At 43.3% G+C, this 19,800-nt stretch overlaps 1 protein-coding gene across 7 annotated transcripts in view; it reads left to right on the forward strand.

The window, feature by feature from the left end:
• Positions 1-19,800, forward strand: part of HIVEP3 (HIVEP zinc finger 3) — a 276,534-nt gene that overhangs the window by 61,928 nt on the left and 194,806 nt on the right. For 2 of the 7 annotated variants that reach the window (XM_052811191.1, XM_052811195.1), the window contains exon 2: positions 2,703-2,788. The exons of the other annotated variants lie outside the window; for them this stretch is intronic. The gene's annotated coding sequence lies outside the window, so the exon portion shown is untranslated. The remainder of the gene's footprint in view (positions 1-2,702; positions 2,789-19,800) is intronic. 7 annotated transcript variants of the gene reach the window in all.

The raw sequence follows: 19,800 nt of genomic DNA on the forward strand, positions 1-19,800 counted from the left end.
ATGGGCAGAGGAAATAGAGGAGATGGTTATCTTCAGGTATGTGTGTATACATATATATATATGTACCTACACCTATATATATAAATCTGTTCTTTCTAGTTTAAGGCATGAGTTGGTCTCACTTGGGATAGTATCTTCTTCTTTTTAAAAAAAAGAAAAAAAATAAATGTAGATAGAAACTGGGTATGCCTACTTAACTGGTGTAAGTCAGTGTAGCTACATTAAGTTGGGGTTTGCAGTTGCCTCTTACGTACCCAAACCTGTCTGTTATGTACCCACAATTAAAGCTCAGTGTGTTATCTCCCCCACGTGCTGTCCTGCATCCCTCTGCGGCTGTGCCCTGGGACAAAGGGGCTTAGAGGGAAATACTCCTGGCCTTGTTGGCTCTGAAGATTTAAAGGATTTGGGTCTGTTTTCCCTCGCTAAGTCAGTATTTTGCCATTTGCAATCTACATTTATGCAGAATGGCTTACTGTAGTCTCATTCTTCTCCTGCCTTTTGCAGTCCTTAGTTTTGATCTTCCTTAGAAGTACAATACAGTTGATTTTCCTCCTGTGCCCACTGTTCGGTTGCACTCCTGAGCTGTGCTAAGCTGGTCTGTTCAGTCGAGCCCTTGCTTTTCTCACATAGAGATGGGAGAAGAGTTGGTATCAGAAACAGAAGTTACACCTTCTGTTTTATTCCTCCTTTCTCCTCCCCTAGTTTTGAGGGGGAAAAAAAGGGGGATTTCAGCAGCAGTGGTTGCAAAATCAGCTCCAGTCCCTTCCAGCTTACATTTTCTCCCTAAAATGAGATTACTAGTAATTATGATGTATCAGAGTTTTTCCTATCAAGCTCTTCACAGCTGAAGAAAAAGGGAATAAGAAAGATTGTTAAAGTGAAAGCCTTAATGCTTTATAAAGCAATTGGTTTTTTTTTTCCCCATTTCTGTATTAAGACATTTAAAAACGTGTAATGGCAATTGCTTCCATGCAGCCAGGAGGTTGAGTTTGGCTGTTAAATGGCTTATAGGAACAGGGTCACGTGAATTCTGACTGGCGGGTTCCCACTTGCTTTATTGATAGTAGCGCCCTTGAAAGAGCTGGGTGGATTTAGAAGGCAATTTGAAAAATAATTTCAGCTTTTTATCTTGGATTAATCTAAATACTCTCCAACGTGACACAAGGCAAGCTGATAGCGGGCATGCCAGCACGGGGCATCCGCAGGGCATCACCCCGACCAAGCGACTTTGCTCCGTGCTGTGCCTGCTCTCGCAGCAGTCAGACATTCCTGCGGAGACGATCTCCAGAGACGTTCAGAAAGGGATCAGTGAAGACTGTCATCTTTAAGACGCCTGTAACATGGATGTTTGGGTTTCTAGGCAGATCTGCACAATTAAGGCATTGTGCAGAGGCTCCTGTTAAAAATGAGCAGCCATAAAGCTTCAACCAAAGGAATACCGTTGAGCTTTAGAAATGTCTGTAATATTCACAACAAAGGCTGATTTGACACTGTCTGATCATTTCACACCTCTTTGTACAAGTCTTCCTTTTGCTGCTCTGAGCAAGATATCCATCCCTGGCTGGAGAGGAGATGGGGCAAATTTTCTCACGCAGCATCAGTGTCAGTGTGATGCTCTGTGGTCTGGAACCTCGCCTGCCTGAGCACTGGCTAGAGATTATTAGCCATTTGATTGCAAGATGGAGCAAATTATTATTGCCATCCCAAAGAAGGAGAGTTGCTAAATGCTCTCCTCCAGCACAGCCATCCTGAGATTTCAAGCTCAGAGGAGAAGTGCACAAAAAAAAAAAAAAGGAGCTATTGCGCCTGTGTTGGGAAGAAAAGGAAAAAAGAAAAAAAAAAGGTTGCTCTAGATGCCCTTTTCCTGATTGTTTCCATTTTCCAGCAGGGCCATGTTTTGCTCCTGAGCTGTGAAAAATCCTGGCGCTGTGTGAGGTGTGGCAGATGGAGGAGTGCGAGGGTCTGGCGGCTCAGGGTTTGCACAGGGGAGCTCTGGGCGGTGGCGGGGGGAGAGGAGCACGGGGCCAGGCTGGGAGATGTGGCGTAGCTTCTCCTTGACAAGAAAGTCTCTGAGGTTTCCTGTCCCTGCCCTACTCGATGAGCCGCTGCATTGGTGCGTTGGGATGCCCTTCCCTGGCGAGAGCACTGTGTGGCACCCAGGGCATTTTGCTGCGTGGCAAAGCTGCTCTGACCCAGCAGAAACCTCCAGCTGTGTCACCCATACAGTGATGCCACCACCCTTTACTGCTGCTTTTCTCCCCTTTCTCTTCCTTAAAGTTTCCCATGAATGTTGGACAGGAGCATCTTTTATGGAGATGCAGTTGTTTTGAGTCCTGCTACTCAGACTTTAAGGACAAAACCAGGTTGAATAGATTTTTTCCTCTTTAATTTCTAATTTCTGTGGGTTTGTGATAATTACTTTGCAGCTGTTTTCCAAGCGCATATGCTTTAATTGAGTTATTTTCAGGTCTGTTTGCTGCACGTGTACCAGAGGGGTATCATGGTACCAGGTGAGGCAGGTGGAAAGAACCCAGAGTGTTAATTCTAATGCTGGAAATATCTTCATTAAAAGTTCAGCAGAGATCTTCAAATGCTTTCCGAATAGGCCATCTGTCAGCTGAAAGATGTACCTGTCTGGGGAGTCACAGAGAGAGACCAGGGTGGTAGTGAGGGCACTGATTTTGATTTATTATTTTTTTCAGACCTTAAACACCTCCTGGATGCTTTCCAGTCTCTGCCCTGGAGACCCTCCAGCCCCAAGGCCAGAGCACGGGGGTCAGGTGATGAAGTAAGCCTTCACTTCTTCTACTTCCAAACAAAATACACCCAGTATGAAATTTATTTTTAAAAGGGAAAGAAGTAGATTTGAGATTTAAACCTAGGTGTGAGTGAGTACCAGAAGGAAGGGAGTAGTGTACCCTGTGCTAGAAGATGCCCCGAGTAGCTGTGACCTTCATGGTCACGACCTGACAGGTGATCCCAGTGGATGTGAATGAGTTGTGAGGATCATTTGAGTGCCATTTCACTAATTAAACTGACTTTTTTTTTAAAAAGCTCTGCTGAAATTCCAGTTGGAAATTGAAGAGGAAGCTTTGTTCTTTAAAAACACCCTATTGGATCTGCCCCTTCCTCTGGGAGGAGATGCTACTAACCTTTCCCTTCGGAGCCTGTTTTAGAACTAGCGGAGTATGGAAAGAGGATGGCAGGAAGAACAGAGTGTAATTTAGCATATCTTCATTGTTCTGCAGCGCTGGCATGTGTGGTGGCTTGTGTCTGGCCAGAGGTTGCAGCCTTTTGTGCTGTACGGCGGTGAAGTGTGAGTGCCATTTCTGCGCTCCAGCCTGCTTTTGTGCTTGAGTGTGATGAGCGAGTGCATGGTTATTACCGTCTGATAAATGTTACACTCCAGCTGCTGGCAAGTCACACGTGATGTTCTTCCTCTCATTCTCACATATTTTATTGAGAGGCATACCTTGCACATTGGAGAGAGCTGGAAAAAATTACAGGGTGTTTATTGCAAAAAGATGCTTTCAAGTAAATCATATTCTGAAGGTGAAGATCTTTGGATTCTTGACTGTGTAATAAATCTTTTTCAAAGGACGAAGCAGGCTCTTGGCAGAAGTTAGAGGACTGGCCTTCTGGCAAATATTTCTGTGCGAGATTCTTATTTGTGACTACTAATAGAGCAAAGTGGAGTCTCATTCATTGGAGATGCAAAGTCTAATCTCATTTGCCTGTGTTACATCTTCCTCTCCTGAATGCTGTTCCCTCTCCACCAGTCTCCTGGAGTCCCTTGTACTGGTATTTGCTAGGGGGGCAGGTGGAGCATCTCCAAGTTTTCTTCCTGTGCATTAAAATCTTGATGTGTAACTGCATCTTCTGTGAGCAGAGCTGCTATACTTAGTTGTGAGCACTTTCTTTGGAGTTTTATTTGCATAATAGTGGCTTATAACTCTACACCTGCTTTCTGAAACCTTCTGAATTACTTGACCACGGTGCGTGCTGAATGATTAATTCATGCGCATGACCGTGGATGGTACCATCCTGCACTTCACCTCTAATCCCTGTGAATTTCCTCAGGGATGTGGGGGAATTCTCCCTCCTTTCTGTCCATCCTGCATGCTTGCTGTTAGTGCTAACTCAATGGGTCGTTGCTTTTTGATGCAGTCGCCTCTTAACTTTGGGACCAGGAGAACGTTACCAGTGATTTTGCACTGTGATCGTCACCTTCTTGCCAGTGGACTGTGGGGATGTTGCTGTCTGGTGATAGGGATTTTTGTGTGATAAACATCATGATTATAATGCTTTGGGATAAGGAATAGCCCACCGTTCTGTGCATAAATAGTATTTCTTGTTGATAGACATCTTCAGTAACAACAGTGGTGCTCTTTTACTCTCTAACAGAGTTACAGAGGGTGTGAGTTATCCCTCCTCCTCGCTGCTCTCTAATTACAGTTGTTTTTTCTCTCCAGCACCTTAGAAGCTGTCAACCTACATAGCAAGACCCTTGATCTTCAGATGTGAATTTATTTCTTCCTCCCAGCATCACCCCTTTGCCACTGGGCTGGCCAGTATTGAAAAAAAATTACTTTCAAGCCCAGTGGCTCTCTTGAGATATTCTGAAGATGCTGAGCTGCTATTAAGACATTTTTGCTTAATCTCATTCTGTATCACAATGTGATTTTCTTTTTATAATATAGTTGACACGGATCATGTCCTGCAAAAAGAGTATAGTCTGTTGGATGCTTTAGTTCAGAAGTTCAGTATTTTTGTGTTTTTGTTGCTTTGTTTTAGGCTGCCTCACTGCCACGGTTTAGCAAAGATTTGGTGTCTGTTTGCTGGGGTTTTAATGACTGGGCTTTCGGTAGGACAATTATTAAATAGATTGCAGGGGCTGTCTGGAAATGTGCTGTTTGGTGGGAGTAGGAGATTATAAAATGTTTCTTCCTTACCTTAAAAACATATATACAGAGCAGCGTGCAATGAAATTATTTTCTGCTCCTGTGGATTGGCTTCAGGTTGAATTCTCAGCTCTCCTAATTGCCCATAAAGTGGGGTGGAAGCTACTGCTTAAATGTTAATAAGTAAACAAACAAATCATGAAACGGAAAAGATGTAAAGATAGGCTACTTATAAATCTGAATTTTAAAGCCAATCTCCCTACTTTAAGCCTGTCCACTGAGTTTTGCACTCCTAGTGTTGCTACCTGAGCTGTAGTTGTTCTGCCGCCCTGGAATTACTCACCAGTACAAATTAATTACTGCCATCTTCCCAGAAGTGCTCTGCCATCAGCAGCAGCATCTGCAGTGATGCTTAATGCCCCGAAGGCAAAAGCAAAGCAAACAGTGCATTGTCCCTCTTGGTCTGTTCTAGGTTGTTGCTAGATGTGCAGGGCAAAACAGGGCTGATGCTGGTCTTCCTTGTATGGGGAATTTGACATTAAAACAGGGTGAAACTAGGGGAGGGGATGAGCCACATGGGTAAAAAACTAACACGTGCCAGTGTAGAAAGAGCAAAGCCACTAAGAAAAAAATTGCTGCGGTCAAACACTGCGAACAACTAATAGGAAGGTGATAAGTAACAGAAGTAGCCTAAAATCCTGAGTTTAGGGGTTTGGGTTGTTGCTACAAGTGTGATACTTGTTACTGCGAGGAAGCCCTTGCAAAGGGGTAATGCAGCTCTGCTGAAACTACCCCCTTGAAGCAGCGGCAGCAGGTCATGTACTGAACGTGTGCTTTGTATCATCTTCTTTTGGGGGATGCAGTCTAAAATTTTCCCTGGCATTTCTGCATGGTTTAGACTACATTCAAAGCAAGTTTTGACTATTGCCATACACTATTTCTGTCAGCTGTCCTGTGATCCTTGTTCCAGTAGCACAAGGCTCGCCTCTTTATCTCCAGCTTAAGGCTTTTACTTTATTTTTCCATGTATTCCTGCTGTTTTGTTTTCCCGTTCCGCTATATCTTTAGCCTCTGTAACCTAGGGAAAAAAGTTGTAATGCCATCCAGCCCATACTTTTGTGAGTGGTGCTGAGGAATCGTGACCACAGGCTGTCAGGATGCTAGGTTTCCAGTTCGCTGGCCTGAGGATGCCTCTGCTGCTACCACCAAGCTGCCAGCGCATCCCTGTGCCATGCAGGGAATCCTGTAAAGGCATGAGAGCTCCCTCCACCAAAACAGCTCGAAGTAATAAGAAGTACCTAGTGTGGGCTGTAACTATATCCCTGTCTTATGAGGGTATTTATTTACATCACAAAAGTGGTAAAGGAAACAGCAAATAATACAGTTATGCCAAGGTAAAATGAACTCTCTACTGTAAATTACTTAGAGGCACTCTAGCTGCTTTATTCAATAAATGAGGTTCTCAAGTGCTTAAAACTCTTGTGTGAGGTCAGTGACTGGGGTTTTGTCTGTCCTGAGGTGAGCTTTTAGCTGCCAAGTTACCCCATGCTCCTCTGAAAATGTGGCCACTAGAATTTGGGGTCATTCATGACATTTTTGGTATAGTGGTTGCAGGAAGGATGAATCCTAGTGAAAGCACTTTTCATTGGACATGTGTTGTGAATTCCTTCCTTCCCATTTTGGGGTGACTGTGTTGGGAAAGGACTTTCACCTGATAATATGCAGGGTTAAACAGCTAACAAGTTATCAAAATATGCTCCTTTGCAGGCAGGTTGGCTTGCAAAGTTGAGCCTTCCCTCCCTCACCTGCCCCTCTGCTGCAGGTGGGTCCAGCAGAGACCTCTGGTGAACTCACAGCAGTGGTTATAAAAGTGTTAATGGCAGAGGAGGAAGACTTTTTTTTCTCTCCCCCACTGCAGCTTTTAAGTTTGGAAAGCATGTGCCTTGATTTTAATATAAAGTAGCCATTGATGTGAGATGCCATGAATAAAAGGCGCTTTTCTTTTTTCTTTGGCATTGAGTCATTGTACAGTTAGTTTTGTGGCAGTGCATTTGTGAATGCATTTGTGTGTGGAGGGGGTATAGAAAAAGGCACTAACAGCACACTAGCAGAATAGATTTATTTAGAAACCATTGGATTTTGCTCTATCCATCATCTTAATGCCCTCTCTGAGTGTCAGTCAAACAACTCCTTTGGATTTTCTCTCTTAGGTATCTTCAGTTATACGCAGGCACAGCTGATAGGACACACTTATGCACACAGATAGGAGAGAGATAAAATTCTTCTATGCTGCTCTATGCTAATAGCACCAAACCCTCTCACAGCATCACTGAAAGCTGTATTGTTTTAGTTTTGCTCGGGAATGTCGTATAATTACAGCATTTTGTTCCACTGCCCTCCTTTAATAAAAGTAATAACAGTAATTGTGCTTTTCACCTATTGGTCTCAAAGTGGATCCCAAACTGTGGGTAAATATAGTTGTCCCTGATGAAAGAGCCTCACCCAGGGTGAGGGAACCTTGAGTAGCTCCATGGATGGGTGATGATAGGTGAGATGCCCTACCCTGACTCTGCAGCAAAGAGCTATTTCTTTTTAAAAAAAAAAAAAAAAAAAGTGATAACATTTAGCTAGAGTAACAGACTCTGAGAGTTTGCCTGGCGGTGGGCTCAGCTGTGCTAAATCCCATGCTGCCGCTCAGTCTCTCCAGGCACTTCTCTTTCCACGACAGTCACCTAGGGGCTTTCCTCCAGCAACAAGCTGCTAGGAAGGCAATGCTCAATATACCATGGGAAAGTATTTTTAGGGGAAAAAGACATGCTTTCAGAGAAAGGAGGGGAGGACCCTTTGACCATCACTTCCCGTTCCTCGGGCTTGCCCCTGCCTGTTTTGCACAACCTTTAATATCCTCTTGCAGTCCGACTGCCATGTTGCAGTGGACTTCCAGTCTCCACATCTGCTCCTTTACAGGCATGTTGTTTGACATCAAGATGTTCGTGTGCCTGCCTGCCTAGCTAATATCTGTTGATCTTTCTGGCTCTCTGCCTGCCATGGTGGGGAAATATTGAGGCTTAATGGAAGCTTTGCAGCTGACTGCTAAATGGGCTTAATTTTGACACTTACTTTTTTTAGCAGAAATAATGCATTTGGCTGGCTAATGCTATAGCATTTCTTGTTTTAACATTATCAGCAATTTTTGTGACAATTTCACAGCTCCAAAATGTCAACATGTTACATTTCAACTCAGCGTGGATAAATGTGTGTTAAATACTGAGTGCTTATGTCATTCATTCATTCATTCCTATTAACTGCCCAGTGTGAAACCTTGTGCCTGCCGACCACTTCTTGCACATTTAAAAGTATTACTGTATGGTGTCAGAAAGCCAGAAGTGCTTGGAATGACTTCTCTGATCTCCCTAGGACTCTGTGTGTGTCGTCTGCAAAGTCAGTGCATGGTTTGTCAGTCTAAAATGCTTCTGCAAACCCCGTTTCCATCCTGTTGATGGATTGCACCACACCAGCATATGTCTGGAAACAATGCAATCAGGTGTTTGTGCACGTGACTTTGTAAAAATGCAAATTTTAAACCCGTCTTGGGGCATATGTGCAACCTTGAAGGAAAACCCCCTCTGGGACAGCATTCCTCATGGCTGTCAGCCAAGTGGCTGAGAAATACTTTGCGCCTTGATGCCCATCACACCGTATTTCTGGCTGAACGGGGAAAAAAGCACATATGAGCCCAAAATATTTCTATACTCCTCACCCCAGCTGGTCTGAGCTCTATGGTTTATGTTAGTGGTTGTAGAATGGGCAGCATTTGACCTCAAGCCGCCTATAGCTTTGGAAAATACGTGTGGCTCTGAACAGCCTGATGATGCTGAAACATTTCATATATCCCCACATCATTTTCATCTGTTCTCTGGGTTGTCCTGGGAAGTTTCTCAACATGATCTGTGTTTGGCCAGGCTTACAGTCCAACAGGCTGTAATGCTCCAGTACAGGAGTAAAATGCTTGGGGAAGGTTAAAATTAAGTAAGAACAGGTAATGTAATAGGGCTTGGTCAAAATACTGAGAAGAGTGCCCTCAACTTGGCGACAGGCCTTTAACAAACAAACTGAGATAGTAACAGAACGTGCTCATTTTATTTTCACTAGAAAATAAAATATTTTTGAAGAAGTTTGCTGGTTTGAGGCCTCAGTGGAAGTATCCATAATTGTGGGTTAACTGGCCTGGTAAACAGACCCTTGTGCAGCTCGGCTGTAATTGAGGGTGTGTGGGTCAGGCTGTTTAATTGCTCTCTGCTTGCTTGGAATAGAAACCTCTCCACTGCCACCGAATCACTCTGTATCTGATTAAGTAAACAAATTGCCAGCCACCGAGCTGTGTGACGTCCTGCGGGAGGATCCGCTTGCCCAGGACATGCATGGCCAGGGGAGCATCCTCAGCCCCTCTCTGCTCATCTGGCGAGAAAGGACCTAATTAAGCTCCCAAACAAATTGCTGTGTGAGCCGGTTGCACTCTTGCTGAAAGATGAAATTAGAAAGTAGAGAAGATCAAGGCAGATGGCAATGTGGGGGTCTGTGGTCCATCCTGAGTCTCTCCTCCATTGTAGCATTGCTTGGTGCACCTGAGCATCTTCTGTGGCTGCTGTTCCCTGGTTTGCTGGCGTTCCTCAGGGCAAGCAGCATTTACACAGTGTTTTATGTGTTTCTGAAATACGGATGCTATTGTGCTATGGACGTCCAATAAAAGTTAGTATTTTCCTTCTGAGATTCAAGCAGGAATTTAAAGAGAAAACATAGCAGTCAGCCTGCTTGTGATGCTGGATTTTACAATTTGGTTGCAGCGAGGGCTCTTTGAGACTTCTGATCCCTGGTTCGATGTCATTTGGTAAGACAGTGCAGTTTATTCCCAATCTGTAAATTAAAAAAAAAAAAAGAAAAAAAAAAGATCGCAGGATGTATCTGTGCTTCCTTTTTCTGTCTGCCAGACTGATTATAATACCCTCTTCATTATTCTTCTTATCTCCTTCTGAATCAGGACTTTTTACTATGCTTCTCCATATGATTTAGGGCCTCTCCTGAATTTCACGGTGTTCTTTCAGAGCCCCCTTAAACCATGCTTCTCTGGTGGTGTATAGGAAAATCAAATTGAAAGAATCTGGGATAATGAATTCATTGAGCCACTGTGGTGCACAGAGGGCATCACAGCATAACCATCATCTCCTAATACTGTAACCCACATGTACTCTACACTTTTATTGCTCTTGCTCCCACTGCATTACAGCCAGATTCACCAGTGTGGTCTAGCTGCTCTGGATATTTGTGATGCAAAGCAATTACAAGCCTGGCTGGTTTTATAGCTCCATTGTGTCTCTGGGATAGCGCGACTTGGCCGGAGCAGGCTGGTGAATCTGCTTTTTAGGCTGCATGATCTTTGGAGGAGAGACTTTGTATTTGTTCTGTGCGCACACACTTTTCTAATGACGGTGATACATGAGATTACAGAGTGTGGCTGATTTTCAAGATCCCTTCTAACCCATGAGCTGAGAATTCCTGTTTAGAGATGCTATCCAGCAACTGGGAAAAAAACCCAACACATTTGCAGTATAAAATATTGCAAACACTGATGAGATCGTCTGAGGTTTAGCACTGTTCAGCCACCTCTGACTTTGATTTTGCTGCCCTGCGCAATGTGTTGCTTTTCAAGAAAGTGCTGTTTATTGCATCCTTGGTTCATTTGAATAAAGCAGGGACTTAGAGAGCAAGCTATTTCCTTGTTTAATATACACACCGAAACTGCAAAATTACTCCACAGCTCAAACTTGTAGACTTGAAAAATTATCCAGTAGAGAAAGAAAATTTTCCAGCTGAGGAATAGTGGCTGTTTGTTTTTTTCCCCTCCCTTGATGGGTTTGTGTCTGGGCATGATTTCAGTCCTTCCTTCCTATTTAGTGGACCAAATGTTCAAGTGGGTGTGAAACCTGCAAGGAAGACAAGCAAGCGGAGAGCAAAATAAGTGTGGTGTTGCTTGTGTGACACTGTGTGGTAATGTCTCAGCATAGCTACCTCCAGGAAAGGCTCCTGGTGGCAGCAGTAGAACATAGAGGAGGTGTAGTAGCATTTTGAAAGGCACTTAAGTGGCTTGGGTAGGTCTCTATGAAGATGTTCCTTCAGTCTGTATGAGAGAAAAAATGTGAGTAGAGCAAATCCACTTCAAAATTTAATGGGGTGTGGAAGGGGCTGCGTGTTCCCTGTCGCAAATTGCTCTCTTTTGGCTGGTTTTGGCCAGGACATTGCCAGGGGTTCTGCAGACCATGACTCATGGAAGGGCTAGGGACTGTCACTCTTCAGCTAATGGGGCACCTTCAAGGCATACATGAGGTGCATATGTTGCAAAGTTGGATGTCCTAACATATGGAAAAAAACAGATTTTTTTTTTTTTTAATGTTTTTTCCTTGGGCAAGTGTTGGATAAGTCGCTTATATATGATTCTTTAAATGCCAGTACCCAGCAGGGTAAGAGAGGCAAGCCCAGTAGTCTCAAGGTTTCCTCCTCTGCTGTTGGTACTCCTACAGATCCACATGAAGGAGCAAGCAGGAGAAGAACAAGTCTGTATGCAGTGTTGTCAAGGATTGTGGTGTCCCAAAAGCAGCCTGCGTTTTGGGAATGAGTAACATGAAGGCCCATCCTTTGCCTCCCTGGCTTTGGGTGGCAATTCTTTCCAAAGGATAAGGTGCTACAAACCAAGGAGGGATTTTCTGCAGTCCTAGGGCTTAATACCCTACTTGTAGTCTAGCAATTTTCATACTATAATTTTGGGGTTTTTTTAACTTGAGAAAGGAATTAATTTTACCTAATTTAATGGTCTAAGAGTTGGGCACCTGTTCAAAACTCCCAGAAGCAGGAGCTGCCGGAGGGTGAATCAGCCCATCTGTCTCAGACACCTATCTCAGATGGGAAGGATCCCTCTCCATTTCTTCACTGACTGCTCAGGGAACAGATGACTGGTTGTGACCTTTGATTTTGAGATAGCTGAAGTCAGGCAAATCTACCCCAAACCGAAAACACTGTCTGCCATCCTCCAAATTGTTGCAGCAAACAGAATAAGATGTCCTAATGGCATCGACTAAGGAAAAAATTCCCAGATATTAATAAATGCCACATTTGCCACACGAATGAACAGGATTTTTGTTCCTTGTTCAGAAGAGGAAATAATCATGATCTTTCTCAGACAGAACCCAAACTTTAACAATGAGGGGGGAAAAAAAAGCCATGTGAAGTGCTTAGCTCTTGGGAAACAATTAGAAAAATCTGAGCCACTGGGTTTTTCAAGGGTGGTTTGGTTTTTTTTCTTTTTTGCTTGTTCTGTTTTCGATCCTGGTTATGCAGTTTCCTGTTTATTGCAGAACGGGTGTGTGTCTGCATTTCGTACCTGTGCTGTGCTCCAGACCCCCCACACTCCCTGCCTATCACTGGGCTCTGGGATGACAGCGGTATGTTAGTTCCGCATTGCAATTTCTGCAAACTATGTAAAACCAGAGTCCTCGGTACGTGTTAGCAGGAAGGGCCCAGGTAAATTATATTCAAGGCCACCTGGGGCCAGGACAGACTAATTAACAATATTTGCCATTGCTGCTTTTTGGTGTGTTAGATGTTGTTTGTGTTCTGGCTTTTTTTTTTTTTTAAATAGAATTTCATATTTTTAAGCTGGCATAGACACGTTATAATAATTTTTCTCTTTGTACTTCTGGTCAGAGCTGCTGAAAGTTGCTTGGCTGAAATTTTGTGACTGTCCCCAGGAGAAGGGTTGCTCTAGCAGAGTCTCTGATGTCTTTTTGCCTTGCTCTGAACTCAGATCAAGGGAATAATCCCTGTTTAACTTGGGCTCATGAATCCGAAACAGGATGCAGGTCAAGGAGCCCATCCTAATGTTTGACAAGTCAGGGCTAAGCTTGTGTTGCGGACTTAGGCTGCTGGAAGGTGAAGATAAATGTCTGGGTTTCTTTTGGAAGAACTGAGGATTTTCCTCCCCGCGGTGGATGTGTGGCTCTGTGCAGTTTGTGCCAGGCAGCAGGATGCTTGGCCAACGTCCTGCCGCTCCCCTCGCTTGCTTAATTCGTTGCTTTCTAACAGCACTGCCACCCTGCCTGCCGTGACTTCTGAAATTCAAGCCCTTCTCTTTGATTACAGAAACACTTTGAAATTTTGCCCTATTTGAGGGAGATGCTAAGGTGCCTGCAGAGGAAAGAGGGGGAATTACGGATTTGTCTGGAAAATGCTTCTGACTTCAGCTTATTTTTTTTCCTGAGTAAATAAATGTCTTACTAATGTTACTACATGGGGATTGCAGAGCAGAAGACTAAATAAAAGCCCAGAAAAAAACATGTATTCTCCTAATAATTTTATTATGCCACAACAACTTACAGAATACCTACATTGTGCATGCAGGATGTATCCTTAAAGAGCTGTTAAAATTGATTCTGCATTCTAATTAAGCTGTCACTTTGTTTTCCTTTTGATTAAAGATATTTTGTACTGTACTTTGCGAGCATCTTGGGGGGTAGAGTGTAAAACATTGGCTCTTTCTAGATACAGTGTGGGATGTGGACGCTGCTGTCTATTGGTGCTTTAACACCAAGCTCTCAGCACCACCTTCCTGCTCAGGTTGTGCAACATGTGGCTGACCCTGACTTGAGTTTCCCTCATGGTAGTCTCTGGTGCCTTTGCCACTCACTTTTTGCACCTGACAGCAGTTATCACGTGCATGTTGCTCCCATTCCTATTCCCACTGAGAAGACCATACCCCAGGGAGATCTCAGCTCTCCTTTGAAGTGCCTGGCATCGCAAAGGTTTGTGTTCAGAAGCAGACACAGCTTCATAGGATTTTTTGAGAGCAATTTTGGGGGTATTGTTCAATTCTAGACTCTATTCTTGTTCCCATTGAAGTTAATGACAGCCTTTCTTGCCAGTGTCACAGGGTTGGATTGGACCCTTAAAGAGCTGGTGGTAACATGGAAGACAACTCTGGGTGATGTTTGTTCTGCTTAAAAAACGGTTTCTTTAGTCTAAGTTTCTTATATTTCTCTCCTCATTCTTTTATCACTAGGAAGCTATTAAACTGAAGTAAGATTTTTGGTTTTTAGCAATTTGCCACCTATGCCTATTTCCTACATAAGGCTTTCAACCTTTGTTCAAGGTACAATAATTGGTTTGAATAGGAAACAGCCCAAAGGAATAGTAGGCTAAATTTTGACCTACTATAACTCAATTTTTTTACAATCAGCAAATTTAAATCATTACTAGATTTGGATTAGAATTTTATGTTTGTGAGACTCGCTGTTTTTTTCTTTGAAAACTGTGTTTTAGAAAATCCTGAGTTCTCAGGATGGGAAACACTTTCATAGTCACTTCTTTAAAATTCTACTAATTAATTTCTCATTAAATGTCTGCATCCCTATTATGGGTGTTTTGCTGATACATCACAATGTATGCAGTTAGTTTCACAACTCCATCAGATACCTTCTATCATACAGTTCACTACATTTAATACAGTTCTGTGGGAGATGTAAACTCCAGTAGACTGTTCAATACCTAAAATACGTGTAACCATATATTTTTCCTGTCTGTTGATACTTCCAGGTTCCCTGACAGACAGTTCTCATTTTTTTTCCTCCAAGTAGAGCCTAAGTAGTTTTTTTTAGGTACAGTTAATTGACTGCATCTGTAATCAAAGGAGTATACTGAATGAACCAAATTCTACCACAAGAGTAATTTTATCCTTTACCAAGAAATCTGCTGCTCTTTACCCATTTTCCAAACACACACATGTTGCTGATTCATAGATAAAAATATTTGTTGTTAAATTAGTGATTATTTTCAGGAGGTTTTGACTTTCATCTGTGTAGGTGGTCCAGAAATTCCTTCTAGTCATAAGATAGGCAGTAACTTCGCAGACCTCCTTTACCGAGTGTGCCACAGAAATGAAAGAGCTTCATGTTAGGTTCAGCAACATCTCCCACTCTTTGGTCCAATCTGGTGCACACATGCTCTTGAAGGATAGGTCTGAGTCCTCCTGGAGCAGCTGTGGCAAGAGGAGCCCTTCCTTCCTCAAACCCCCATGAGAAGAGCTGCCGAGCAAGAGGTGGTTCTGGGCAGGTCCTTCAAGCACCAATAAACAGGAGCAGATTTGTTGAGAATCAGGCTTCAGCGAATTCCACAGCAGAAATATCTCATGGGATGTATAAAATGAATGCAATGAATACCATAATTAGTGGTATTGCTTCAGTCTCACTGCAGCCTCAGACAGATCTTCCAATACATCGGTTTGTGCAGGTGGTAAATTCACTGTCACGGTATCAACAGGCTGGGTTTGCCTGACCTGTATTGTACCATCAGAGCTCTGGAGATCACAGTCTCAGGGTGTCTCTTGCTTGTGTCTGTGCACTTGGTCACATCAATCTCTTCCAACCAGATGTATTTCTTCTTAGCCAGCAGTCTTCTGTCTTCTTGGGAACATGTCATTGTGGAAGCTATCCTGCCTGGAATCTCTGGTGCTTTGATAACACAAGTGTTAATTAATCCTACAAACACTGTCATTAGCTTTTTGTCTGGCTGTTCCAATCTGTCCCTAGCAATAACCAGAGAGACTGCTCTATGCTTCCCTTTTTTCTCCTATCCCTTCATTTCCATCCCCGAGGGTTGGGTAGGGTTATGACTGACCTGAGCAGCATTTCTTCAGACAGGAATTTTCAATGGACCCTGTGCCTTGAGTCTTCCTGTCTTCCTGTCTTTTTTCCCTGTGACCCTCACAATATAACAGTGCAGCTCTAAAGGGCTTGGAGATGTGTTTTGGGACAGTAGAGCACAGATGGCCTCCTTCTCGGTGCAGATCTCCCAAGGCCTGTTGGGTGTTGTTGCTGCCCATCTGCTCCATTGCACATAGCAATACCATGGGGAGCACCCCTTTGGCGAGGACAATGTAGCCCTGTGTCCTTCTCTAAATAGCACTTCTTGACGGATGCCAGAAAAAAGGCCACCCTGGCCCTCCAGGTTCTCTAGGAGGGACATCTCCAAACCCAGTATGAGACTTGCCCCTCCTGGTCTGCCTCAACATGTTCCCAAGAGCCCCGTTCCCGTGGTGGGACCACTGCCACTAATGCTGATGCTCAGTGCAGAGCTCACCTCTGTGCATAGTGCAATAATAACGAATACCCTATCCAAAATGTTTTGTGGTGTTGATTTTACTCATTCCTCATCTTTATAGTGTATTGTGCAAGTTTTGTTGCTCCCTGATTGCATTGCCGCAAGCGCTGTGCCTGATAAACATTTCTTTTGCCTTCTGTGAGCCTCCGATCCCTCGGGTGGCTGAACAAGGTCCTCCGATGCATCCTTTGATATTCCCTGTTTATCTTATGGAAATGAGTCCTCCCAAAATGGACTGGTTCTTTCTCTTGCCATATTTCCCATCTGTCTTTCTGGATGATTTTTATTTCCCATTGCCCCTGGGGCTGTTCAAAGGCTTCTTTGGAGTCTGAAATCCCTGCCTGTGTCTCTGAGCAGAGAAAGCCAGAAGACCGTACCTGATAGGTCATTACGATTTACTCTGAATTTTGACGCCTGGTGTGTGTTCTCCCATGCTGGCCTTGTGTGTAACAAGCCAGAGTGCTCCGGGCCAGCACTGTGTTTTTCTTTTTTTTTCTTTTCCTTTTTCCTTTGTTTGTGTTATGCTTGATTTGATATTCAGACCTCACTCGGTTCTCTTTGGCTGCTTCTTCTGAATAAGAAAAAAATGTTTTAAGAAGCTTGTGACTCTGGGTTTTTCAGGTAAATACATTGCTTTCCTCATTTGGAAAGAGTGAATTGAACTTTAAAAATGAATCAAGAAGATCTCTGTTTGGTAAGGGGTAACAATGGAAAGGCCTGGTAGTTACAGGAATAGTTCAGCTGGTCTTCTTAAAACTATTTACTCAACAAAGATAAGGTTTGTGGCTTTTTGAATGTGCAGTATTTTTATGGAAATAAATTTGTGTTTAAAGACTTAAAATCATAACAAATTAAAATAGATACAGCTAGTGGATGATGGCTTCTAGGTATCAGAGATAGCTCAATAGAAAATAGTATTTTTCAAGTTAAGGATTCAAAAGTTGTTCCTGCTGGTGGGGAGTGGATTGTCCCTGTTAAAACTCAAATTAACACTGTTTTGGGATGCAGATTCCCACTTGTGTCTGATGCCATCACCTCATCCACTTCCCTGAGATTGACTCTACTGTTCCGTCACAGCCCCTGTTTGGTTTTTAAAGGTGGGTTTGCCAGAGAAATGTTTTTCTCCAGCTTCCAAGATACCAAGTTTGTGATTAACAATGAGCAAGACATCAACATCTTTTGTTGATTGCCTTTAAGTAAAACCCATTTAGGTCTTGTGCATCCATACGGGGACTGGAAAATGCAGGTGCTGCCATCAGGAAGGGGAGATTCATGTTTTCTCAGAGGACGGGCAGCATGAGATCCTAGATATCCTAGTTTGGAAAACCTTCAGTTATCATTCACAATATTATTTTTTTTTAGTCTAGAAATAATATATTAGTTTAATTGGTAGTTTAAATTTTTTCTGTCTCGGTGCATTGACTTTACATTAGCTGGCTTTGTGGGTCATAAAAGTAAGGCAAACAAAGTTAAGCAAGCTAACAGGCCACTTGTCTGGATATGCGTGCACCGATGTGCTGGGATGGAGACATCCAGGAAGGTGGTGGTGGAGAAGTGGCTGGATGAGGAGGTAGAAGGGTTACCGTTATCATGGATGTTTGATTGTTGCTTGTAGTCTGTTGGCTTGTGAAAGCTCTGGCAACAGTATGAAGCAGAAGGGCAGCTGACATACCTTGTCCTTCCCCTTGTGGATTTATGTAAAGAATATTTTGAACAACCTGCAGCTTTTATTGTGCATTCATTTCCTAGCTTGCTTTAGTGCTCTCAGTAGGAGGAAGAACTTGGTGAGCAGGATGCAAGGTAAATATGGTAAGGTCAACTACTGATGGAGAACACTTCAAGCTGCTGTGCTTGAACTTCTATACACAACTTGCAGTGCACAATCCCTCTTTGTTATAGGATAAAATTGGTTACAGGAAAAGGGTGTTTCCATGCAGAGAAAATGTCATGTCTCGCTGTGTCGCACTAACCTCAGTACAAGCTGATGTGGATGTTCCCTGCTTCCTTGCTCCTTCTGTCCACAGTGTTTCAATCAATGTTCAACCCAAAGCAATGGTTTGCTTTCAGCTATGCATCAATCAGGATGTTGCACGTGGTGCATATATTCTTTAGCTATATTGGGGAAAAAAAACAAGGGTTAAAAATTACTTCCAATTCAGTAATCCAAAAGGGGTATTTCCTACCCCTTAAAGAAAAAAAAAACCCCAACTAAACACAGAAGAAAAGAGGGCAGCCTCCTCCCAAAACCAGACTCACCCTACCTGTTCCAGGCGGCTGGCTGGGAATCCAGACCTCCGCACCCTGACGGCAACTGTGAGCAGGTATCACGCAGTGGTGCAAAAGGGATAGGCAAGGAAAAGCTCTCCAGCTGACTTCAGAGGCTTCTAATTAAAAAGCTTAATAGGAAGCAAATAAAATGAAATAGAAAAAGAAAGCCCTGGGTGAAATTTCAAATGAATGGCCTTTCCGCCCAAATTTTGTAGGAAAAAGGCTTTAACACATGTCCCAGTTTGAAGCTCGTTTTTCATCGCAGACAGAGCTGGATTTTCCACTGAGCATCATCCTAACAGGGTTCAAGGTACCAACCCCAGCACCCACCTACTCAGTGAAAAGGGCCCAGCAGATCTTCCCAGACACTTAGTCCTGAGGTATACAAGCAGAAGGGGGGTTTGTTTGGGTTTTTTTTCTACTTTTCTTAAACCAACAGGCCAGCAGGCATCTGCATTTTATCCAGAATATTGTCCGTTTGTTTGGAGAATTTGGTATGGCTTAAAGTCCAAGTTTTCTTTGGATCAAGCCTTTAGGATTTGGTTTGATTTATTTCCAGTGACACTACTGAAATGTAGCTTCCTTCTTTTTTTTCCATCTCTGCTGACCTGCTAAGTTAAAATAAACGTTATGTTTTGATGTATTTCTTTATTTATTTTAGTTACCACAGAGGCAAGAATGTGGAGTGAGAAACTTTGCTTAAATTTCGAGTGTACTCAGATTAGCTAGGACAGGTGCCAGGCAGCTTTGGTGCCCTTGTTGCTCAGGATGTTTGACTTGTGTTTTTAGGCTAGTTTTTCACGTTCATCTTGGAGTCCTCAGCAAAGTGAGTTTTATTACGGCCATGTCTCCATCTGCACTGCACAGGCAGGTTTGACAGGACTATGGTGGTAGTGAAATGAGCCTTTGGCACTGCAGTGAAGCAACTGCACTCTTAAAAAAACAGACCAAGACAGTGATGGTCTTGCTGAGCATGGATATGATTTTTGCATCAAGCGTGTTGCTAAAGTGGGAAGGATCACAATTGTGTACTGTTGCAAAAATTTCATCCATTCTCAGGTGTTGCTTGTTTCTTGCTGGGGTGTTTAGGTATTTCTAAGCTTGTATGAACAGTGTACCCATGTGGTACACACAAGCAAAGCATCCTGGACACTGTGGATTTAAGGAACTTGACCAAATTCATGCACAGAATTTAGTTCCTATGCTGGGAATGTAACCCATCCTACACGCCCAGCCTTTGCAGTCACTGTGCACACAGTGAAGGCAAACAATTGTGAGTCTATAAATTGCAGCGAACAAAGATTACCCATTTTGTCCTGCAGCTGCATTGCTTTAGATAAAAAAGGCCATAGCTCTTGCGTGCTCCTGAGCTGCAGCAAGCAGTGCATGTTTTGCATCCCATCAAGGCGCACAGCAGCTCTCCTGCCGC

Source organism: Harpia harpyja, chromosome 16 (genome assembly GCF_026419915.1).
Source record: "Harpia harpyja isolate bHarHar1 chromosome 16, bHarHar1 primary haplotype, whole genome shotgun sequence".
Taxonomy (NCBI): domain Eukaryota; kingdom Metazoa; phylum Chordata; class Aves; order Accipitriformes; family Accipitridae; genus Harpia; species Harpia harpyja.